At 38.7% G+C, this 26,385-nt stretch overlaps 1 long non-coding RNA gene across 9 annotated transcripts; it reads left to right on the top strand.

The window, feature by feature from the left end:
• Positions 1-1,905: 1,905 nt before the first annotated feature.
• LOC113357451 lies at positions 1,906-26,342 on the top strand. Of its 9 annotated transcripts, none has more exons than XR_003363631.1 (10): positions 1,906-2,277; positions 2,757-2,893; positions 3,014-3,050; positions 3,486-3,527; positions 3,639-3,716; positions 6,198-6,329; positions 6,457-6,540; positions 7,586-8,940; positions 9,496-9,606; positions 26,256-26,342. It is a non-coding gene; the product is annotated as an uncharacterized LOC113357451 (long non-coding RNA). The 9 variants fall into 9 exon arrangements; XR_003363630.1 differs by lacking the exon at positions 26,256-26,342 and adding an exon at positions 13,645-13,705; XR_003363634.1 differs by lacking the exon at positions 26,256-26,342 and adding an exon at positions 3,160-3,220 and having other exon boundaries at positions 3,639-5,091; positions 9,496-9,808.
• Positions 26,343-26,385: the final 43 nt, after the last annotated feature.

Here is a 26,385-nt window from a genome sequence, read left to right on the forward strand (position 1 = left end):
AAAGCAGTGGGATGTAGACAAGCTTACCAAATGTTTTGACAGTTATGTTGTTGAAAAGATTAAGGAACCTTGGACATAGAGGATACTCCTCACTGGAACTTAAGTGAAATAACTACCTTCTCAGTGAAATGTATGATCATATTAACTCTACATGTAACATGAATCAAAACAGGTACAACATTTGGAGCATGAAAATTACTCCATCACTTAAAAATTTCATATGGAAAGCATCTCACTTTATACTCCATAATAGTATGAGAGTCTCAGCCGTTATTCCAAACATAAATACCACATATAACCTTTGTAAGAGTGGTTAGGAAACTCTAACCCACTTATTTATGAAATGTAACTTTGCTATTCAGGGTTGGATTCACTTTAATTTTGACATGCAGTTTATTACTCATGCCACAAATTCTTTTCATGAATGGCTAAGTAACTGTTTTGATACCCTGATAGAGGTGGGTATGGGGTAGATTGGCAAGTGCGTTGTAGTGTTATCATATGGCATATTTGGAAAGCAATATATGACATAACTTTTAAGAAGAAAAGGCAGAACAATGTAACAATTGCTAATAACATTGTAAAATACTTAAACAATTACTTGGTAGTGAAAAAGATTGATCATAGTATAATGCAATCTTTGTACTATAATCCCCTCAAAGATGAAACTCTGAAAGTGAAAACTCAACAAACGAAAGAGCAAACAGGACAACTGGATATAAAGATCAACATGACACTAACGATGATGAACTGTAATGCGAAGACTTGAATTGGGTTGACATTATGTGATTATATAGGGAACATCAGAGAAGCAAGGGGAATACACTCTACAACAATAACCACAGATCAACTAGAAGAGGAAGGAGCCGAGGAAGCATTAAAATGGGCCACAAAATGGAGCAGACACATTATCATATTCAGAAGCGATTCAGAACCTACTTTTTCGTTGCTTATAGGAAAATACGCAAAGGCAAGAGAACAAAGATACAAAGTCAGCGAAGATTTCTGCAATTACACAAAATTTGATATAAATTTTCTAGTTCAATCCTCCACTTTAATTATGAGATCAAACATAATTTGGGTAGTTAACTTAGCAGTATTTGTAACAAGTATATGTTATTAAACGTGTTTGGTCAGGAAATACTCCATGGGAAATTCTAACTTATTTGAACATACAAAATTGGAACAAAGAAGTAATGGTTTATCGAATCACTGTAATAAAAAAAGGTGGTGTTTGACTCTTAGATTTGAGAATCATTAGATGGTCAGGATTCAACGGGGACCATGATCCGACGACCGGAATCATCCGGATGGAGTTTTGACTTCGACGACCAGAAATGATAGGCTATGTTACGGTGCGGGAATATGGGTGAACGAAATATGGGAGGGTTATTGTTTGTGTCGTACAAAGATTCATACAGAACTCTCAAAACACAGTCTCTCTCCTCTTTTGTCTCTAGAATACAGTTTTCTCTTACAGGGGGTTAGTCCACGAGTGAGTTGGAGGGAGTTTAATGTATTTTGAATCTTGGGGATTTTGAGGGAGTGTAAGAGAGTATTGGGAGTTTGAGAGAGTTTGGTGTATTGAGTGTAGGGAGTTTGAGAGACTCTCCCAAAATCTCTACTTTTTTGAGAGATTTGGAGTGAGGCAAAAATACACTATAAACTCCCTAGAACTCCCCAGAACTCCCAAAAAAAAAAACAAACTCCCTATCATTCTAATTTTTACCACTAACAGGGAGTTTAAAAGTTTCTTTCAAACTCCCCCACGACTAACGGGGTTTTCTAAGGAGTTGGGGAGACTCTTCTAAACTCTCCCACGACTAACGGGGATTTTAAGAGACTCCCTCGAATTCCCTCACGACTAACGGGAAAAAACATAACTACACCCAACTCCCTCAACTCCCTTGACGACTAACACCCTGTTAGATTAATTGATTTCAATCTTCTTCTTTCTCCTTAGGTTTAATTTCTGCAACAAAAGGAGGAAAAAGAAATCGAAGCATGAGGAACCTATCTAGAGAGAGAACTAGAATCAACTCAACGAAGGGGGAGAAGAAGCTCCGCCGCATCCTCCAGATGCTTCACGCCCTACCCCAATACCATTAAGGAGAATGTTTGAAACGACGACTTCATCAAACTGTATTGCTAATTAATTCATAGAATGGAATCCATTAAACAGGAACTACACTAAACCTAAAACATGGTCGGTTCTTCCCGTTAATGGAAATTTACTTATTCAACTTCAACTTTAATCTTTAACAAAATCAGATTCAGGTATTATCTTCTTCTTATTTGTTTAATGTCTCACCAATAATTTTAGATAGATGATGTAAATTAATTTTTATTATTTAATCGTATTCTTAATTTTAATTATGTGATTTTCACGATTTTGTTGATCAATTTGGAGAGGACAAGTCTAGCGTTTTATCTCATTCTACATATCCTCTGATGCTCATCTGATTCCTTTGACAATTCCTAATAAGCTTAAAGCTCAAGTCTTTTAGGAAATTGTGTTTATTAAAAATTTGGTTTGTTATATAATTATAATTAAAGCTGGTAATATTCCCTTATTCTACGTACACTGTGGTGCTGACCTAATTGCTTTGGAAAGTCCTAATACGCTTAAAGCTCAGGTCTTCCTTGGACTTGTTGTCAAGCCTGTTTATGAATGTTGGATAGTCTCGAGTTAGTAATATACTGTCTAGGAAAAAGATTCTGATTCCGTTGTTTTAATGTGTATCTCATACACGTAGGCTTATGCAGAACTACTCCAGTAAGATGGTACAAGGATACAAGCATGGTTCTTTTTCAGTTCTAAGGATGGTGTAAATGTGAAATTAACTGCACCACTACTCTATTTATTCATTGATTGATTATGTTCATCCAGAAGGTATCACCACCCTTATACTTTGTCCTCCAGACATGATTGCCTCCTGTGTCCTTGTTAAAGTTTCGGACTAACTTTTTTCCTTATGTTGTTGATGGGTTTCTTATGCCCCTGCATCATCAGTTGTGCTCAAGACTTTCTTCTGCACCGACAAATTTAGGTAAGTTCGAATATCCAAAGACCGTTTGGCTAGAGCTCATGGTCCTAATGCAATTTTATTTTATTTTTAAAAACGAAGTCTTGAATTTTACACTATTGCGGGTCTTCAGAGGCTAATAGGGGAGCATAAGCCATGTTCTCGATGATGATAAATTAACTATGAGAACAGTGGTAAGTTACAAATTTGATGACTCTTCATGTAGAAAGTAAGGCATCATTTCTCTAGCTTTAGAAGATTTGATTGTAAAGGCGTGTAGAATTGACTACGGTGACTTGGTTTTGTCTATAGTTAATCTGTGCTTCATGTTTCCGTTTTGTTTCAGGGAAAGTAATTTAGTTTGATTCTGGAAGACTATTAGCTAACAACTTTCCTTAAGCGTTTTCTTTAGAAATATTCAATTTTCCTTATAGAACACCAACTACAATATTGTTGCAGGTAGACACACAATGGGATTTTTATGTTGATGAGCGAATGCAGGTAATTGATAAGGATTGCAAGTTGGTGTGTCATTTATTTCGTTGAGTTTAAATTTTCTAAGTACATCGGCTGTTTTAATAGTCGCTTACGAAGTGGGATTTTGATTATTAGGTTCCTAACTATTATTCAATGGTGATGTGAACGGAAAAATGACGCTTGCTCATGTGGCAATTGCGCAAGGGATTTCAGGTACTAATCTCATACTGAATCTTACTTGAGAGGCACTTAAATTATTATTTTAGTAATTATTAAAGATGGGATCGCTGGGAAGTAGCACTTATGATTGTTAGGTGGCCAATGGGGATGCGGATTCTCTATCTAGACTGCCATAAAACATTGTAAATGAGAGAGATGCAAGCCTTGCATGGTGTATGTTAATATTCCAATTAGTAGAAAGTAGTAATCTTCAGGAATTGGATCTCAAAGAGGGACAGGCTAAATTGATCCTAACGCGCCACCATAAATCCATATGTATGGCTATGGGATTGAAAAATATGCGGGGTAAGAATCTTTGCTTACTGAAATTCTTCAAACCGTTAGAGTTTGGAAGAAAGCCCATATTAGCGGAAAATGTATAGGAGGCATTGGTTCGATTGACCAAAAAAGAATGTGATGCAGGGGTATATTCTGTTTTCTTTAGGGTGCAGGTTTTCTATTTAGATTGTGTTACTAGGATGTATCTGTAAAAGAGGGCATTCTGTGAAGATGCCTGAAGTCTCAGAGTTACATCCGGTGCCTGATGCTTATGTACCTCTAAGCTGTATTACTTTATCCAATTGAATGGTCAACAATTATATATGTAGAACGGACAACAGAGTGAGTTGACACAGCTCATTAGTATCTTCATCACAAAGTGAGCCTTACACTGCATAACCATTAGGGAAGATAATTATCTTCAGTAAGTTGAGCACCGTGGACCGCTGAATTGAAGTGTATGGCCCGTAGCTACCGTTACAAAAAGTAATGGTCTTTGCCTTAGGTTATCCATGAATATGTTCTTTTGTACATTTCAAGAAAACCTAAAATCTATAACGTTCAACAGGAGATATATTGTACTCTTTAACATGTGTATATTTGAAAGGATGGTGGCATAATCGTTGTATATGATAGAGATGTTACGAGGAACATTTTGCGATTTGTTCTTTATTTGTGTTGTTTGGACTGTATTCATGTGGTTGTTGCTTGCTTTTACACAAATTGGTAAATCCTAGCAGTAATAGCATACTCAGCTCAGAGAAGAATTGTTCTGAGGCTGCATTTTAATTAGACTACCCGTCCTTTATACCCTTTTCAAGTTTTGAAGTCCCCTCAGTTATCGAGGTTCTGACTATTGTGTTAATATAGAAGGGTGTCTCAGATATAACCAGTCTACTTGATTTTTTTCGTAAACTTAACTAACTATACGTGTTATCCAGATATATCTCGCTAATTAAATTTGTCTCAGTATGCCAACACGAAGATACAGTCAGAATACCTAGGGAACTCTGGGTTTCTGTAGATCAATGTGGACCTTTTCTCATGATGAGCTTGCTGCCGTCAGATCCTGTTAATGGATGGATATATGGTAGAGTAATTTGGAACCTGTAAATTCTGCATTATGATGGCAACAAAGTAACTATTTATTAGCATCTGGATATCCCGATTCTCAGTGTACTACTAGATTGGGTATTCAAGGTATTTTCCCAGTAGACCATAGAACTATGGTTTTCATAGTTTTGAGCTGTTATTCGCAACAAACTGGAAGGTAATATGTGTAATATTTTATTACGTAATGCACGTCTTATTTGTAGAAATTCGCTTTGTGTAAAACAAGACATTCCTATCAAGCAAGTCTAGACAAAGTTTTAAAGAAACTTTCAATATTCAATTGTGATGTCAGTCTTTCTGTATAACTACAGTAACTTGATGAAGATTTTCAGTATATGGCTTGACATGTTCCTTGAATCTACTTTTTGACCTTTAGGATGGGAGATATTACTTTGGGAGGCATGGTAGTAATCCAAAATTATGGTTCTATTTCATCGAACCAATGAAATCTGTTTGAATAAGAAAAATTTGGGGTGACCAAGTTTTTATGTTCTGCACAGCTGAAGTAATATTCTTTGATGAAAAATTCCATTTACACCCATCAGCTGTATTCAGCAAAAAAGAAAAAATAGAAATGTACATAAATGTTAAGGAAGTTGGGGATTAAAATGGGAAGGGACTGAAACTGAAAAGAGTTGTCCCATACTAAGGGCATCAATGTCGGATTTTGGCTACGATAAAATCTTTGTGATTGTGTTGCTGTTGATTCAATATAATATAGTTAGAATTTAATTTCTATGCCTTTGTTTTTTATCTTTTGCTAAATATGGTTTTAGGAGTGAATGGTGTGTATTCTATGTGAACCGATGGATCAAAAGCCACGTATCACGTTTTGCTAGCTAGGTGAAGATAGAGAGGAAGTAGAAACAACAATGAAGATAAACACAACATCAAGAAATTCGGAGCACCCTTCTAGAAACACCCGTGTGTAGCTACGCACTAGCCGCTATCTTCATTTCTCAAACTCTTAACTACCTTTGTATTATCTTTGCTGAGGATGTTTGTATTGGCAATTGATCTGTTTATTTATTTTAACATTTTGCAATATAACTAAATAAGCTGTTGATTTCTTATTTTTGACAGACTTTCATAAGTGTGGTTTGATATACGTGATTAGAAAGCTTCCGCTTCTATTTGTTTATGATTTGAGACATGTATCGCGGTTTACATAAACCAAAGTAGTCAAGATCCTTTTTTACTGTACAAGCTACGCCAGTAAGATGCTTCTTATGGAAATTCAGGATTTATTTTTAAATCATTTTGGAACCCTAGAATTTTTAAATCTTTATTTTTTTCTCTTTTTGATTGATTTATGTTTGCTATACGTGGTTGATGTTTGCAGGAAATTTAGGAGTCGGAGTTTATAACATTGATTTAGGAGGCAAAGTATAATTACAAAGACGATGCAGAGGAATGGAAAAATAAGGTAAACATGTGGAAACCCTAGATTTGTAGATCTGTAATTCTTTTCAATATCACATTGGGTTTTAATTGGGTGTAATTGGGTTTTTATTGAGAAGTTAGCTTCTGTTGACTTAGTGATGCCACATATTTGATTGTATATTAAAATTTAGCCTGATTGAGAGCTAATAGCTAAGAACCATTTGGTTTGGCTTGGTTTGATTGTTTGTGTGTACAAAATTATACCCAAAACAAGTTTTTAGGATTGTTTGCACCATTTTTACCGTCTTTTTCTCTTCCAGTAGATTATAGTTTCGCTGAACAAGTTGGGGATAATATTTTCGTTGGGTAACTGCTGACTTTTCCATATTAGTCATATTTGCGGAATAGAGGCCTCTTATATAGTGTTAGTTTTCTGATCATTGTGGGAGTAGATTAGATTCTGCAGGTCTATGAACAGTATCTGAAGTATATATTGAGAAGTTCTTTTAGGTTATTGATGCAATTCATTGAATCTTTCGGTGATCCCTTATTTGGTGAACTTTAGGTATAGAATATGTAAGTTAGTCCAAATTTGCGTGCCATGTAACTACTTGATATGATTTTAATGTCAGGCTTACTTAATATGGTCGCTCATTTTTTTAAATGTGGGCAGGTATACTATGAATGCATTACCAATCATCTATAGAAGTGGTGCCATGTAATATCACGTCACAAATACTTGACTATGTTGAGGCCCTCATAGATACCTGTTCTAGCGTAAGGGGGTAACGTCTTATGGAAGAATTTATGTTACACGCATCTCTATGGTCGTAATGCCACATCGCTAACTCCTCTTCTTCTTTTTTTTCATAATTAGTCATGGCTAAATCCAAAATCCGGCTACCTCCATAGTCACCCTCCGGATCCCTATTTTTCTGCTGTTTATATTGATTTCCAATTGATATTGATCAATTTTAAGAGTATTTTCTCCCTTATTAGTTTTCCAATGTTATTGCTAATATTGTTGCCACTCCTAATGATGTTTTTGATGATGAGCTGCTTATCTTTGTGTTCCTTAACGAATTCAGAACTATGGAAGCTCGATGCAAAGGGGTTCTATGGAGAACACAATCTTTGGATGGGCAAACCTACTGCAATGTTCTACAGTACTGGGTCTCAAGGTGGTGGTCAGGAAAGAATTGCGTAAGTCTCCCTATGCTCTCTCTACCTAAGCACTAACAAATTATCCGCTTCACATTACACCTGTTTTTCTATTTTTCTATTACTGCTACTACGGGTCTTCTCCCCAGTTGCGCAGAAGCCTTGGATTCTTGCTTATCTGTTTTTATTTTTGATATTTAAGCATCCTTTACAGGCTTTATGTTTTCAGGAAATGTAGGAGGAAAAATTGTTCATCTTAGGAGCACTGCATTAGTTGATAGTCGATTTAACAAAATTTGTATGAAAGATTCCACAAGTTTGTATGAATGTTCCATAAAAAAACACGAGTTCGTTCAAGATTTGAAAGAAGAATTAAGGTGTTGGTGTCGACAAGTTAGGGTCTAAGAACTCTTAGATGTCAGATTGCTCTAGGAGAAATGTGACATGTAAGCTTTTGTTGGCAAAATCCTTAGTTCTATACCTTATTCGGGTACAAATGATCATTCTTTAGAGCCATAACTTTGTAACTCCGGGCTCCATTGTTTTAATCATTTGCTTATCTCTGTTCATGCATTTAATTGATTGTCTTATGTTCCAAATGCTTTTGATGCACCACCGTTAGTCAGTGATATAAATCGGGCCAACTATAAGATTCCATTTTGAGCAGATTCATATCACGTAGCGCTTTCTTTAGTATTTTCTGCCTAGGTGAGTGCCTCAGCATGTCTCTGTTGAACAAGCAATAAGATCCTTGCGTGTAAGTTGTCTTTCTGATCTGTTTTACTCAAAGCTCAATGATCATTAAGAGTGACTTGATCATGAAAAGAGAGTACTCACCGAAATGGTGTAATGAAATTATAATTGATACTTCTATACGTTTTTAGCCAGCACCTGATACGTATACCTCAGGTTAGCCATGTGTAACTTCTTTTGTACATCTCAAGCATTTCTAAACAGCTATAATGTTCAACTGGAGCTATATCATTGTATTCTTCATACACTTTGTAATTTCGGCTAGCTTTCGACAATTATGTAGCATCTAATTATTTGTATTGCCGGAACTCACATCCCTAATAAGGAAGAAACAATTTTTGTTGGCCTGAGGCGGCTCTTTGTTGTCTTTGAAAATGTGTGGAAGCTGCTATTCATTGCAGCGTCTTTACACCGTGAGTTGTCTCTTGTATCCACCACACCTCTCGAGGTCCAAAGCAATTTTTGCTGACTGCTTCAACTTATCTCTTCCCCAAATAGGGACAAGTTTAGTAGGTGCAGCGATCGCAAGGTAAATTCATCAATAACCTCTTTCCTTAATTCCTATACCGTTGGTTGTCAAATCTGACCCTGCTGTGTGTTGTGAACTATGTTAGGTTTTGGATCTTCTGTTTAAACTTTAAATTTGTTGAGCGAAATAACACTTTATTCTCTTTTCAAAATTAAATACTAAATGTTTAATGCATACACTTCACCTAAAAACTGGGAATTTGTAAAATAAAATGTGTATTATAAAAAGTGGCCGGACGGAACTAAATCTGGCAATGTTCCTGTAAACTTTCATCAACTTCTGTCAGTTATAGTTGGTGAATATTCTAAGTTCTAATTTATCTAGGATTTGATCATCATGAAACCATTACAACTCCTAAAAGTGGTGGAACAGTTCCTGACGTAACTCATCTAATCCTCGCCATATGTATATTTTTGTAGAACGACCGACGCAACTCATGTCGAGACCTTGAATTGTTGCAGATTTTGGAGACCCTATTTTCCAGGAACCACATGTTATTTTGTTTGCAGAAAATTTTATGAGCTTGCTATCTAATGAGCCTATATTTTCTTGCAGATTAAGGTTGACTTCAACAGGCCATGGAGCCTTCATAAAGCCCAAGATTCTCTTTCAAGATCCTATGGAAGGGTTATATTCAGTGTTGAACCAGCAATAAGATCCTTGCATGTAAGTTATCTTTCTGAAGATCGGGTATGAAATTATAATTGATACTTTTTAAGGAATTGAGGAGACGACCGTACGGAGGAGACTCCTCGAACCGAGCGCAATGTTAAACCTCACAGATGCACCGCTGCAAAGGGGGTGTTTTAGATTCGAGAGATCAATCTGTAGCACTCCGGCCTAAATCAAGACAATGACCGTTTCAGAGTAAATTCGGTCACAAGAGAGGATGGGTTGATCTGTAGGAGGGAAGCTGAGAAATGTGTGGAATCATGGTAATCAAAGATTGTGGGTGTGTGAATTCCGAATACGATAAGCTCTAAGTGATTGAAATTGCTCAACTGAGAGTAGTTGCTCAATTGATGAGTTGATGATCTCGTGTTGTCAGTTTGACGTGAGATTGATGATACTGATGATGCCGATGATTCAATCATGATTCAGAGACTTATTTATAATTCTGGAATTTTAGACACCATGATTCCATGAAGTGTGACAGTTGATGGAATCAAGGAGTGGGGAAGTGGAGATCGTGTTTGAAACCAGTTGCTCAAGGTGTGGAGACTTGGTCGATTTTCCACCCACTACCTCGTGAATTCCTTCAACTGATTGCACGACTTGCTCGCATTCCATCGTGTGTTTGAACACACGTGCCGTAGATCGCCAGACCAAAACCCTAAGTGAAATCCCCCAAGTGACACGATTGACATCTTGTGGTTTGTTAATCAATTGATGACTTAGTGGTTTGATGGGACGATGAGTACATGTAGTTGTTGAGTTGAACATGATGTTCTGAAACTCATGAATTGAACATGTCATGAGACAGAGGTATAGTTCTTATGATGAAGTGAGCAAGTATTGCTCATTCGATGGATCGTTGAATATTGATTGTTGAACCAATATTCCTTGGTTTGAGCAAATATTTATCATCCGAGCAAGTATTGCCCATGTGATGAATTGTTGAATATTTGATCGTCTGAGCAAGTGTTGCTCATCTGATGGATTATTGGCAGCGTGACCAAAATATTAATTAAAGTACTGGTTGTTGAACCGAGCATAATTAATAAAATTAATGACCATGAGGTCGTCGTAAAATTATTAAGGTTGAATCTGGAATGATGATCCTTGGATTCAGAAACCCTAATTTGATCAATTGATGATCAATTCATGGTTCGTCAGAATTTAACCATGGGACGAAGGAGGGAGCGACTACATGGGACCGTGGATCAACCATGTAGTGTCCATATGCTCACGTGAGCAAATACAAGAACTCCTGAAGAGTTGACGATTTGTTGGAAAGAATGATTAAATGCTGGTTAATCATTTATTCGAAAATGCTCGTCTGAGCCTTAGGTGAGAAAACCTAATTAATTATGACGAGGCGAGGGACCGACCATGGAGTCATGAAACCGGCCCTGGGTTGTCCCGTGACCGCCTGACGATCACTTCATGAAAATCCAAAGTGTTTGGGAGAGTTTTGGACCTAATACGAGCAATTGTGCAAATTAGGTCAAAACTGTGAAAATTGATGGGACCGGCTTCCGTGAGCCAAAGAGCCAATCTTGGTCGGTCAAGATAGCGTGCTCGTGTCCCCAAGGCGTCCGCGTCTCAGTCCTGAGAATTTTGATATTTTCTGGCGTGCAATTGAGCATCCATTCGAGAAAATATGCCAAAATTAGGGTTTCGACGAAACTGAGGAAAACACCATGAGATGATGAAAAATAATTATAAAATAAGGAATGAGAGGCGTGGGACCGCCGTGGTCAAGGCATGGTCGGCCGGTCGTGACCACGGTCCCGTGGTGCCTTTTCCTTAATTTTATAATATTTTGATGATTTTATGAAAAATTCATGAATTTTGAGAAATTTGATGAATTTTGGGAGTTTCCATGAATTGAAGGAGTTTTCATGAGTTCAAGGAAGCAAAAGATATTAAAATAATAAAACAAGGGCGTGTGGGACCGTGGAAGGCATGACGGCCGGCTAGGGCCCGGTCCCACAGTTTCCCTAATTTTATAATGATTTTATGAAAAATTCATGAATTTTGAGAAATTTGATGAATTTAGGGAGTTTCCATGAATGAAGGAGTTTTCATGAGTTCAGGAAGCAAAAAATATTAAAATAATAAAAACAAGGGCGTGTGGGACCGTGGAGGCATGGCCGGCCGGCTTGGGCCCGGTCCCACGAGTTTTCATAATTTTTTAATATTTTTAGGTATTTTGATGATTTGAGGGAATTTTTCCTAATTTGAGAGAAATACCATGAAATCAAGGAATTTGATGAATTCAAGGAAAACTAATAATAAAATAATAAAACAAAGGGGCGTGTGGGACCGGCTAGGGCATGGCCGGCCGGCCAAGGCCCGGTCCCACAAGTTTTCATAATTTATTTTATTTTATTATTATTTGATGATTTGTGCAAAAATACCATGAAATCAAGGAGTTTTTCATGAAATTAGAGAAATAATAATAATAATAATAATAATAAGGAACCGTGGGTGTGGGGCCGGTTGGGACCAAGGCATGGCCGGTTGGCCAATGGTCACGCCCCACACTCCTTTCCTTAATTTTATATTATTTTTTATGGATTTATGGAAGTACCATGAAACCGAGGAGTTTCCTCAAGACGAAGAGATTTGATAAAATGAGAGAATTTTCATCAAATCATGGAAAATAATAAAAATGCATTAAAAATATAAAACTGGCGTGGGATTGACCACGACACGGTCGGTCGGTCGTGTGTCCGTGCTCCAGCACCCTGGTCAATATTTTAATTATTTATTATTTTCTTCTCTATTTTGCATAGGTTCATCGTTTCGTTGTATTTTTGAAATACTCGTTCGTGCGGTGACTGTTAGTGTATCATCGTTGAATACACCTTCACCATTTGAATCGGGGCTTACTTAGAGGTAGCTCAGACGCCCGGTTGTTGATTATTTATTACTAATTGTGGAATTCAGTGGAGAATAATTCACAAAATTGAGTAATAAGATGTTTATTATTAATTCATAGGATCAGCTGAGGATTCGACTACGAATTCAGAATAATAAAGTGAGCATTACCATTCCATGGGATCGTAGATTCGACCATAGAATCAGAGTAATTAAGGTTTATCTATTACTATTTATGAGACCAGTTGTGGATTCGATCATGAAATCGGATTAATGAGATAATATATTTATTCTATGAGATCAAGCCGTGGATTCGATCATAGAATCAGAACAATTGTTATTGTCATTCCATAAGACCAGTCGTGGATTCAACCATGGAATAGGAGCGATTGTAATTAGCAATAATTAACTTTGTGGCTCTATACTAGCAGAGCAAGCTGTCTAGGAGCATTAATCATCCCGATATGAGCTTGTCGGTAAGTCATATCCTTTATATAGTCAGGGCAAACTCGTTGTTTGTTCCTGAAGACGTTATCGCTCTATACTAGCAGAGCAAGCTGTCTAGGAGCCGTCCATCACGTGATGCTATATAGAAATAATCACTGAAAGTATTCAGTATTCATGAGATATGCCGTTGTCCAGTCGTGAGACTACATATCTACATGTACTCTGAGAGAAAGTACTCTCTGTTGAGAATTCGATGAGAGTCTCGTGTCTCGATACTCACGTCCGATTGCTGAGTCAGAGTTTCGTATAATTATGAGTTTATGAATTTAGCCTTTGTCGAAAATCCACCATCTACATTAAGTCCCCTGCTTACTGAGGAAAGTTGTGTTCCTCAGTCAGCATTAAATGGTGATTTTCCGGCCATAAATAATAATACCAGTAATTGAACTTAGTCATAAGTTGAGGCGTTACCGGATTTAGAGAGCATGAGCAAACCACGACTTGATGAAGGCTTCAATGTCATGATTGGAGCATTGTTTGATGAGCATAAATTGGTGTTGGACCGCTGGTTTGGATGACGAGTCCGTGGTCGGTTAGGATTCGCGGGTCGGGCCCAATAAGGAAATTCTTAGAAAATTAGGTTTTGGAAATAAAATTGATATAAAAGGGATTAATCCTCTTCTTTTTTTTTTATTTTCCTCACACGACCAGCTCTCCACCACCTCAGCGCCTTCACGCCAGCAGCAGGAGAAGACCGCCAGGCGCCGCCGCCGCCGACCAAATTCCGGCCGACCAGGTACGTGTATTTTATTTTATTTATTTATTTTTGCTGATGTTTATGATCCTCATGAGTTGTTCATGCTTTGATCATGATGAAGTTATATACATGTGTGCATATTAGTGTGAGTTTTATGAAAAACCCTCGGTTTTGAAAACGTATGTTCGTTCGCTCGTTAGTTTTGTAAACTAACTATAATCCCTGATTTAAGAGAAATTATTTTTTAGTATATGAACCTAGGTTCAGTGATAAAACTTAGTTTATGAGCTTTCATGTGTACCAAGGTTTTATCATAAAAGAAGTGAATTTTCATGAAATCGGAATAATCCTTCGTTTTAAAGACAAATAACGATGACACGAAGGAAAATATGTATGATGAACTTGTGTACAGTGATAAAATTTTGCTTATGAGCTTTCATGTAAGTACAAAACTTTATTATATGTATGAGATGTGAGCTTTCACAATATTTTTTGAAATAAACCTTCGTTTTAAAGACAAATAACGACGATACGAAGGAAATTTTTTACATATATATATATATATGCAGCCGTGACATATATTGTGCAAAATATGATGATATATTTTATTTTCATGAGTTTGTTTTCATAAAATAAAATCCCTGAGAGTTTATGTATGCAAGTTGCATTAATTGCTGCTTTTTCGAAAAATCAGAAACGTGGGTTTTGAGGAACCTTCGAAGATAGACAATATATTTATGAAGAAATATTTTATTGTTATGAACTTCATAGGTCAGTTGTGTGAATGTTCACATTATGAAAATTGTGTCCGTGATTTCATGAAAAATCAGTTTCGGAAATTAAATAAAGTTTTGTTCGTTTTTGCAGTTTTCGAATAGACGAACGATTTTGAGGTGTTAACTCTAGCATTACTATCACTATTGTTAGTGGAAGTATAAAAGGTGAGAGTTAAGAGTTACCATTTTTGCTTGTATTTCCTTGATTTATATCTGGACGGCATACTGAAGTAGAATGTAGTGTGAACCTTTTCAGCTACTTAGCAAAGATGTCCAACTCCCAAGCTGAGGGCGCCTCGAGGGAAGAGATGTGCGTTGATGATGGTATCTCTAGAGATGAGACATGCATGGATGAAACCTCCGTTGGGGGAGACGAAGACGAAATCCCTGGGATTAAGAATGTCCCAAACATAGATGATGCATTCTTTGAAAAAGATATTCCAGGAGCTGAGCAACATTTGAAATCTCCGGTGTATCGTCTTTTGGTAAATCCCAGAACTGTTACTAAGAAGAAATTGGTGACTCCCAAGACAGTGATTCGATTTTGTCTTGAACGAGGGGTCTTCGCCTCATCAATCATAGAGTTTAAGCTTTCTCGACGACCTTTGGAGAAATTTGTCGGCTGGGCGAGGCATATGTTGGGTTGTCCCCATGTGAGGACTATGCTCGACCAGGCGCAGGTGACGAGAGCTATTCAAGCTTCTGGAGAGTTGTTCATTTATCATGACGCAAGTGGTATTGTGGCTCTGTTTGCTCGTTGGTGCATTCCCACTCACACTTTCATATGTAGATGGGGAGAGTTTACCATTACCTTTGAAGACGTGGCGGCTCTGATGCATCTCCCGATCACGGGCAATCTTCCTGGGGATCTTTCAGATGAGGAGACCGTCGTTTCTCATGTCTTGACAGCTGCAATGGAGAAAGCGAATAAGGCTGGTAGTAAAGGATGTTATGCTTCCTGGTTGACACACTGTTGGCCTAAAGACGAGGTTTCTGATAAACCCATCGACGGTATGTTACCCATTGCTGCTTTCTTATGTTTATGGTTGTCCATAGACGTTTTTGAAGACAGTGGAAACTTGTTGAAGCCTTTTGTGATTCCCTTTGCTATTAAGATGGCTCAAAGTGAGCAACTTCCGATAGGTAGTTTATTCTTAGGCTCCTTGTATTACAACCTGGTCTCCTTGATTATAGACTCCAGTGTGTCGAACGGCTCTATGAAGATTGAGTGTTATGCCAACACGATGTTTCTTCAAGCTTTGATGTGGGAGCATTTTAAGAATTATGCACCTACTCCGCGTAATGTTCTGCAAGGACTGAATACTGATGCGCGGCATACTTTCCCAGAGAAAGATAATGCTAGGATCATGCGTTGGTCCACAAAGCAGCCTCGTTCTAAAATACACTTTATTGATGTGTTAGATGAAGAATCTGAGTTCAATTTTAGCCCGTGGGTGTCAGTCCCTGATTATGTTTCTCAGCCGATGACTTTCAATACTGGAGAAAGCACGAGTTTGACGTCTGGTGTGCATCTGAGTGATGGCGAAAGATCTTTCATGTTGAGTTGCACCCCTGGTCATTTGCTATCATCCACGTTTGGAGAGATTTCAGTGGAGGAGTATAACATTGATAGAGCATCTCGACAAATGGGTATGGATCAGTGTGTTCCCACCATACGGAGAAGTAATCCATCAGTTGAGCAACTCAGGACTCATTTGGATCATACCCACGTGGATGGGAGTAGCTACTGGTTTCCTGGTTCTGATAGATTCTCCTATGTAACCCCAGGTTATGTAGAGTTCTGGGATCAGCAACTTGGGTGTTTGCGTGGCTTTGTAAGATTTCCCAGATCTCCATTCAAGGATCTTCCTTCGGCTGAGATGATTTCCAGTCGACGAAGATTGAAGTATCTTTCTGGTGATAAACGAAAGTCGTCTCCAGGATGCTCTCAGGTATGTTTTTTTTTTTATATAATCTTCCCGAAATTATAAGAACTGTACTCTGATTATATTACTGGATTTCACCACAGGACGGTCGTAATATACGACCTTGAATCGGTGTAGATTTCTCAGAGACTGAGGCAGTTATTCATGGCGGAGAAGGCAGGCATAAAGGTTATAAGTTGTTACCCAACACCGTAAAGTCCCCAGTTGGTGCTTTGGTGAGTTCCCAATATTTCTCACCGTGACTTTCATTGCTATTAACATTAGAATCATGAAGCCAATGTTGTTAATTTTGTTGCAGAATTTTACTCCATCGAGTCTTGAAGGTCTTCAATTATCTGCTACTGAACAAGCAATTGCTGATTTGAGTGACGAGGAAACTGTAAGTATTTTTTCACATGTTCAAATGTGGTGCTTCAGGGATGAAAATATTGATCGTAAAGGACGTGTACAGGAGGATGTCGTCATGGAGATGGAGAATTTTGGAACTCAATCATCCTCTGGGAAGGGGAATGGAGGTAATTCCCAAGATTCGGAACCGGATGGAAGTGATGTTCCTCTTGTCGTTGATGTGGACAATTCCAACCCCTTGGACACTTTGGAGACTCCTCAAGTAAGTATATATCTTGTATATTACCCATGTGAATATATGAAAACTTAGTCGAACTTCGTCGTCAGAAAATTCAGAACCCAGTTTTTAGTAAAAACGCTGTAGAATCTTCGTCCGGAGTCGGATTTTGATGATATGCATGTGCAAATTCAATCCTGGAAAATTTCCAAGCTTTTGCAAAGAAGCTTTTTAAGTTTTGAGCACGTTCAGAGCTTGAAAAAGGCGAAATAGTAAACTTCCAGGAGACTTCCAGAACTTTTTCATATTGCCCATCACTTGATATTTTGGCCGCATCTACCCGCTCGTTCATCGGATTGTCATGAAATTTTGACACGTAATAGAGGACATCCATACGAAGAGAATGGCATATCACCCATACTCATATTCCTTGTATATTGCTCCCAGTCTGTCTCTTAGTACAGGGCAGAGTTCAGTTTCTTCAGACGGACTCATCGTAAAACGTGTTTTCATGACTTTCATGCTATTTGCTCGTGTCTTGAATGTAGTATGATGAAATTTGATGATTTTTCCTTGCGGGTATATTTTGTTTCATAATCTCCTTTGGCTTCGTGACTCTAACCTCATGTAATTTTCGTATTAGGTGCTAAATACCGAAGTTGGGGATACTGGATCCAATGATGATAACTCTAACCCTTCCGAAGTTATTGATGAAGAGACGGCCATCCCTGCACTTCGAGGCCATGAGAAGGTCGCTTCTGATGTTACGGAAAACTAGATGGTTGTTGCCTCAGTGATAGAAGAAACCGAGATAGCAGCGGAGAATACCGAAGGGACTGTTGCTTTGGTCGTGGAAGCCGCTCAAGTGATTGAGAACCGTATAATAGTGTATGAATATCCAACTGCAGGGGTTGCTTTCGATCCTCCCTTTAACACTTCACTCCCGTATCATGAACTGGTCGGTGGATTCAGCGTCCCCATTGGATATGCATGCTTGTACGAGACGATATGGAAGAAGTTCGGCCACATGATCGTCGACAGGAACCCTGGGCGTGCTTATGCTTTAACCATGCAAGTAGGCGTTATCTTGCGTGTCGTGAGTGATATGCATACGAGACCCAGGAATACCGTGACTCCAGATATACTCTTTGATTGGGAGTTTAACTTGGAGAATTCAGAAAGACTTGGATTCAACGTGAAATGGCTTCGTAAGCAAATAAACGTTATCAAGGATTCATGTGAGAGGAACATAACCTGTCCAAACAATGCTGTGAGGGAGAAGGAGGACAAGATTGCCAAGCTGACCGAGGAGTTGAACAAGGAGAAGGCGGCTTTGCAAATCTTGAAGGATGCTAATGAGCGAAAGCCTTTTCTTGCTGATCTCTTGAACTTCTGAACTTCTGAGAGATGTGAGGTTTATACTTGGGTTTTGATATTTAAACGGTTTTGGATTGACTGATGGTTAAGGATTTTCTTGTAGATTTGATAGAGACTTTCTTTTACGAAATCTGAACTGAATTTTGATAAATTGCTGAATTCAAATAATGATTGCAAGTGTTGCAAATGTTTTGGAGGAATTGAAATACAAATGAAAGAAAATCCTAAATGTTAAATCCCAACGCCATGAGTGCTTCAAACGCCCAATACCTTAAACATCCAATATTTTCAGATAAACGCCTTGAGCCAATTTTCCTGAATTACTGGTAGGGTTCTGCCATCTGTGTTGATCAATTTGTAGTATCCTCCGGCCACGGACTCAGAGACCATGAATGTTCCTTCCCAATTGGAGTTCCTTGTAGAATGAAGACCGCGTTGAACTGCTTTGAGAACCAGGTCCCCTTCATGAAACTTGTTGGGCTTGGTCGATCGTGCCTTGAATATCTTCTGTTGATTCGGAATTCCCTGTTTGATGGAATTCCACGATTGTGGACCGTATGGACACTCGCGCGGAAGAGAGTATCCAGCATAGTGTTGATCATGCTTAGCCAAGTCTTCAGCAATAAACCTCTCGATGGAGTGACCGGTTTGAAGAAGTTCTGAACCCAACCATTGAGTGTAATATTGCTGAGGTGAAGTTACCCACTGGTAGCTTTTGATGACTTCTAAATTATTCATGGGGAGAAGTCCCTGGACCATAGTAGCGTATTTGAACATTGGTAATATTGGAGCAAGAGGAGGAATAAGACTTGCCTGAGCTCGAAACCTTCTGACGAAGGTGTGCGGATTATCTCCAAGTTCCTGCGTAAGTCCCATCAGAGTTTTTACTTCTTCCAGATGCTCAAACGGTGGTGCGTCCTCTGCTTCGTCTCCCGACTCGGAATCCTTGTCGATGCAGGATGTGTTGAAGGCATCGTTGTCCTTTCAGCATGAATCCAAGTTCTCCCAAGGACCATGTCGTATCCAGGGTCTTCCCGGATTATGAAAAACTTGGCCTCAATGCAGATCGATCTTTCCGTAACTTTGAGAGTGATGAAGACGTATGCGTTTCTGGAAATTCCTTCGTGGTCCCTGATTGCTATGGGAGCGTGGGTGGCTTCCCGTCGAGTAATATCAGCAGCTCTGAGAGTTTTCAAATGAATGATGTTGACGGCGGTACCAACATCGATGAACGCCCTCTTGAACTCATTTCCTTTAATATGCACTGTGGTGAGCAGTCCCCAGTCATACATTTCTGTGTCAGTGGCTGAAGGTCCGGTGGTAGTCTCTTGGATCAGTGGACGTCTTCCGGACACGATGTGGTTCAGTGCAGCAAACATGTCTTTCCTTTGAGCTTTCGAAAGATACAACAGCTCGCAGACATGTTCGATCAGAGATTGGACCGTTTCCTTGACAGGAGGTTCGGAGATGGTAAAAGTTCTGACTGGGAGGGGGTTTTTGTGCACCCCCTCAGTCCCCAGGTTGAGCTCTCCTGATTCGACCTTTTCTTTGAATATGCGCTTCAAAATTTTGCAATCACTCGTGGGATGGATGACGTATCTATGGAAGCGAAAATACCGAGGATTTTCCATGGCCTCTTCAGTTGGTTCCTTCTTGACATAAAGCAATTTGATTGCGCCGTCTTGAATCCAGGCATCGAGTAGTTCATTAACTTCTTCCATTGAACAGGGTAAATCAGGTTCTTATGGATCCTCCGTATGCTGAGGAGGGATTTTCGAATCTCCTTCTTGTGTGTCTTTGAAGGGGTGAAGGAAGTCTGCTTGTGTTGTGGTTCTTCTTTTCGCTTACTCCCTTCCGCGATAGCATTTGTTGAAGGTTGCAGGTTATACTTTTTGTTGATCAGACGTCTGCTTCCTCGAGTGTCTTTTGAATCTTTGGTCTTTGTAGACTTTGCTCTTTCCAAAAAAGCGGGTCCAGTGGTTGCCGACCTCTTCACAGCTTCGTGAAGCTCTGAGAAAGTCTGGAATCTAAGATTTTCTAGCAAGGCCCTGTAGACCAGGAGCATGCCATTGATGCACAAGTCCACCAGTTGTTGTTCCATGACGTTTGGGTCATGACAATCCAGGGCTTGGACTCTGAACCTTTTCACATAATCATTGGGATTTTCACTGACCCTTTGAAACGTTCTTCCAAGGTCGGAGAGGGTGACTTGTTCTGACACGAAGAAGTATTTCCTGTAAAATGCGTTAACCATTTCTCCCCAATTGTTGATGGTCCCTGGTGTGATGTTGTTATACCAGGTGTATGCCCTGCCTTTCAGAGATTTTGAGAATTCCTTGAGATGGACGACATGATTATGTTCATGTTCCCGAGCATTGTCAGTTCCATCATACAAGGTGAAAGTTGGAGAAACGTAACCTTTGGGGAGTGGAATCCTATGCGTAGCGGCAAGATAAGGAGGTTGATGACGATGGTCATGCGATGTCTTGCCTTTTCCATGGTTCTCTAAGAGGTGCTCCATATGCTCGCGAGTGATGAAATTCGTTGATCCCTTCGCTGATGAGTTGTCTGCAGCAGTTTTGTGGACTTCGTCGTCTTCTACTGTATGGATTGGAATTACTTCAGGACCGTCGTCTGGGGATTTCTCCTTCTCCTTTACCTTCTCTTGAGTCTTCTCTGACATCTTGTCAGTAAGAGTTTTAAGATAATTACACAACTCCTACTATGCAGCAGCCATGTCAGTCTGGTTCTTTGCAAGAGTCTTCTGCGTTTTGATAAGATCAGCAATGGTAGGCGATGTACCTCCTATGACTTCTTCAGGGTGTCGTCCGGACAGTGGATGACCTTCGGCGTGAGGAGGAGTAGTGTCATCACCATCAGTGTTAGAGGTCGGAATTGTCTCCGGGATATTCTGATTGTTGTTGTTGCTAGTGATAGCACGGTTTGTGTTAGGATTCGTAACTGAACCTGACCTGAGATCAACCATCTTGTGAAATTGTGAGATTGCAACCGAAAGAATGATCTCCCACTGTGGTCGCCAATCTGTAGATGGGGAAAAAACGATTTGCTGGTTTTTAAGGAATTGAGGAGACGACCGTACAGAGGAGACTCCTCGAACCGAGCGCAATGTTAAACCTCACACAGATGCACCGCTGCAAAAGGGGTGCTTTAGATTCGAGAGATCAATCTGTAGTACTCCCGCCTAAATCAAGACAATGACCGCAGAGTAAATTCGGTCACAAGAGAGGATGAGTTGATCTGTAGGAGGGAAGCTGAGAAATGTGTGGAATCAATGGTAATCAAAGATTGTAGGTGTGTGAATTCCGAATACGATAAGCTCTGAGTGATTGAAATTGCTCAATTGAGAGTAGTTGCTCAATTGATGAGTTGATGATCTTGTGTTGTCAGTTTGACGTGAGATTGATGATACTGATGATGCCGATGATTCAATCATGATTCAGAGACTTATTGAGATTGATGGATTATTGGCAGCGTGACTAAAATATTAATTAAAGTACTGGTTGGTGAACCGAGCATAATTAATAAGATTAATGATCATGAGGTCGTCGTAAAATTATTAAGGTTGGAATCTGGAATGATGATCCTTGGATTCAGAAACCCTAATTTGATCAATTGATGATCAATTCATGGTTCGTTAGAATTTTAACCATGGGACGAAGGAGGGAGCGACTACATGGGACTGTGGATCAACCATGTAGTGTCCATATGCTCACGTGAGCAAATACAAAGAACTCCTGAAGAGTTGACGATTTGTTGGTGAAATAATGATCAAATGCTGGTTTAATCATTTATTTGAAAATGCTCGTCTGAGCCTTAGGTTAGAAAACCTAATTAATTATGACGAGGCGAGGGACCCACCATGGAGTCATGAAACCGGCCTTGGGTTGTCACGTGACCGCCTGACGATCACTTCATGAAAATCCAAAGTGTTTGGAAGAGTTTTGGACCTAATACGAGCAATTGTGCAAATTAGGTTAATACTGTGAAAATTGATGGGACCGGCTTCCGTGAGCCAAAGAGCCAATCTTGGTCAGTCAAGATAGCGTGCTCATGTCCCCAAGGTGTCCGCGTCTCAGTCCTGAGAATTTTGATAATTTCTGGCGTGCAATTGAGCATCCATTCGAGAAAATATGCCAAAATTAGGTTTTCGACGAAACTGAGGAAAACACCATGAGATGATGAAAAATAATTATAAAATAAGGAATGAGGAGGCGTGGGACCGCCATGGTCAAGGCATGGTCGGCCGGTCGTGACCACGATCCCGTGGTGCCTTTTCCTTAATTTTATAATATTTTGATGATTTTATGAAAAATCATGAATTTTGAGAAATTTGATGGATTTAGGGAGTTTTCATGAATTGAAGGAGTTTTCATGAGTTCAAGGAAGCAAAAGATATTAAAATAATAAAACAAGGGCGTGTGGGGCCGTGGAAGGCATGACCGGCCGGCTAGGGCCCGGTCCCACAAGTTTCCCTAATTTTATAATGATTTTATGAAAAATTCATGAATTTTGAGAAATTTGATGAATTTAGGGAGTTTCCATGAACTGAAGGAGTTTTCATGAGTTCAGGGAAGCAAAAAATATTAAAATAATAAAAACAAGGGCGTGCGAGATCGTGGATGCATGACCGGACGGCTTGGGCCCAGTCCCACGAGTTTTCATAATTTTTTAATATTTTTTTAGGTATTTTTGATGATTTGAGGGAATTTTTCCTAATTTGAGAGAAATACCATGAAATCAAGGAGTTTGATGAATTCAAGGAAAACTAATAATAAAATAATAAAACAAAGGGGCGTGTGGGACCGGCTAGGGCATGGCCGGCCGGACAAGGCCCGGTCCCACAAGTTTTCATAATTTATTTTATTATTATTTGATGATTTGTGCAAAATACCATGAAATCAATGAGTTCTTTCAAGAAAATAGAGAAATAATAATAATAATAATAATAAAATAATAAGGAACCGTGGGTATGGGGCCGGTTGGGACCAAGGCATGGCCAGTTGGCCAATGGTCACGCCCCACACTCCTTTCCTTAATTTTATATTATTTTTTATGGATTTATGGAAGTACCATGAAATCGAGGAGTTTCCTCAAGACGAAGGAGATTTGATAAAATGAGAGAATTTTCATCAAATCATGGAAAATAATAAAAATGCATTAAAAATATAAAACTGGCGTGGGATTGACCACGACACGGTCGATCGGTCGTGTGTCCGTGCTCCTAGCACCCTGGTCAATATTTTTATTATTTATTATTTTCTTCTCTATTTTGCATAGGTTCATCGTTTCGTTGTATTTTTGAAATACTCGTTCGTGCGGTGACTGTTAGTGTATCATCGTTGAATACACCTTCACCATTTGAATCGGGGCTTACTTAGAGGTAGCTCAGACGCCCGGTTGTTGATTATTTATTACTAATTGTGGAATTCAGTGGAGAATAATTCACAAAACTGAGTAATAAGATGTTTATTATTAATTCATAGGATCAGCTGAGGATTCGACTACGAATTCAGAATAATAAAGTGAGCATTACCATTCCATGGGATCGTAGATTCAACCATAGAATCGGAGTAATTAAGGTTTATCTATTACCAATTATGAGACCAGTTGTGGATTCGATCATGAAATCAGAGTAATGAGATAATATACTTATTGTTATTCTATGAGATCAAGCTGTGGATTCGATCATAGAATCAGAACAATTGTTATTGTCATTCCATGGGACCAGTCGTGGATTTGACCATGGAATAGGAGTGATTGTAATTAGGAATAATTAACTTTGTGGCTCTATATTAGCAGAGCAAGTTGTCTAGGATCATTAATCATCCCGATATGAGCTTGTCTGTAAGTCATATCCTTTATATAGTCAGGGTAAACTCGTTGTTTGTTCTTGAAGACGTTATCGCTCTATACTAGCAGAGCAAGCTGTCTAGGAGCCGTCCATCAGGTGATGCTATATAGAAATAATCACTGAAAGTATTCAGTATTCATGAGATATGTCGTTGTCCAGTCGTGGGACTACATATCTACATGTACTCTGAGAGAAAGTACTCTCTGTTGAGAATTCGATGAGAGACTCGTGTCTCGATACTCACATCCGATTGCTGAATCAGAGTTTCGTATAATTATGAGTTTACGAATTTAGCCTTTGTCGAAAATCCACCATCTACACTTTTATATGTTTTGAGCCAGCACCTTATACGTATACCTTAGGTTATCCATGTATAAGTTATTTTATACATCTAAAGCATTTCTAAATAGCTATAATGTTCAACTAAAGATATATCATTGTATTCTTCATCATGTTTAATTTGAAGGGGATGGTGGCTTAATTTTTTTATATGAAAGAGATGTTGCGAGGAGCCTTCTGTGACCCGTGCTTTATTTGTGTTGTTTATGTTGTATACGGAAGGTTGCTGCTTACTTTTACACCGATTTGTAAATCCTTGCAAGACTACCACAGTGAGCATGTCGGGGATCCTTCTTTTTTAAAATTTTTATTTAGTGTTTTCGGTGTCATTTTGAATGCGTGTGGTCAGGGCAAGTGTTAAATGCCCGAAAGAGAGAAGGAAAATAATTTATGGGGTTGATTTTCCACACGTTACTCTTAATGAATACAAGAAGAACGTTTCACTTTAGCTCCCTAATTAAAACTCAGTTGTTGTCTGATTTATTTTAGGAATACTCGAGGAACTATAAGCATCTACATGAGTTTGAAGCTCACAACTGCTTATTAAACTCAGTTGGGGGGTTGATTTTCAACATGTTACCCTTAATGAATACAAATCGAGCGATTTACTTTAGCTCCCTAATTAAACTCAGTCGTTGTCTGATTTATTTTAGGAATACTCGAGGAACTACAGGCATCCACATGAGTTTGAAGCTCAGAGATGCTTATTAAACTCAGTTGGAGTTGATTTTCAACACGTTACCCTTAATGAATACAAGCAGAACATGCAATCAATAGTCCCCTTCTTTTAGGTCTTATTTCTCTCCCTTTTCTGTCTATAATTATTTAACTGTCCCACAGTCAGTTATGAAATGGTACACATGCGGTGTTTCAGTATTTTTCTTGACGCTTCTATCTCTTCTCTGACTAGCTATTTTGTTTGATTATCTAGAATTCGTCCATGGTTAATGTTTCTGCCTCACGTGGAAGAAATAATAAAACTCTGCAGACTAGAATTTTTTTTCCAGTTGGATTACAAATTGAGATAACGTTAATTTCTGTAGGACAATGACTTGAAGCTTTGCTTAAAAAACAAAAGTTGTTTAGACATCTTGCAGTTGGCTTTGCTTCTTTTAAAAATATCTACCAGCACTATTGCTTGAAAGGGGTACAGCTTTATACTGCTATCTCTTCTCTGACTACTCTTTCAGTGATTATCTAGAATTCATCCTTGGTTAATTGACGTCGGTTTTGGTTATTTAACTTAATTACTTTGGTTGTTCTTTGGAGTTTCACTTTGGAGTGAAATAGTGTCTTTTAGGTTTGAATATGTATTTAGATAACAGTGACCTTAATAGGTGCTCAAACAATTCACTTAATTCTGTAGGGGAACAGATGTATCTATCTTTTGCTCTTATTGTTCGTCATTGATTATATTGTGCAATTTTGTTTCCCCAGTATCCAAGTAACTTCTTTATTTTTCTCAGATTACAATTGTTGCCGCAGAGACAACAAGATTATTGTTAAAATTTTCTTAATATTAACCCATAGATTACCATTCCATTGTAATCAATAAACAAGGATTTCAGGTATTAAATCAAGAAGAAAATTTAATTATGAAGCAACATGTACTTGACTTTGCTTCATTTTCGGTAACTTACAGTGCTCGGTATACTGATAATTGATTCTCTTTCTTTCTCTCCATGTACAGGTAGTGGTGCACTGTTCTCCTCACTTGCAATAAAAGCCCGAATTGGGAGTTTACAGATTTGGGCTTTGCATGGACTTCTTTTGACCATAGATGCTGCCGGATTATTTTATGTGTCATTGTGTCCCAAGTG

Source organism: Papaver somniferum, chromosome 3 (genome assembly GCF_003573695.1).
Source record: "Papaver somniferum cultivar HN1 chromosome 3, ASM357369v1, whole genome shotgun sequence".
NCBI lineage: Eukaryota > Viridiplantae > Streptophyta > Magnoliopsida > Ranunculales > Papaveraceae > Papaver > Papaver somniferum.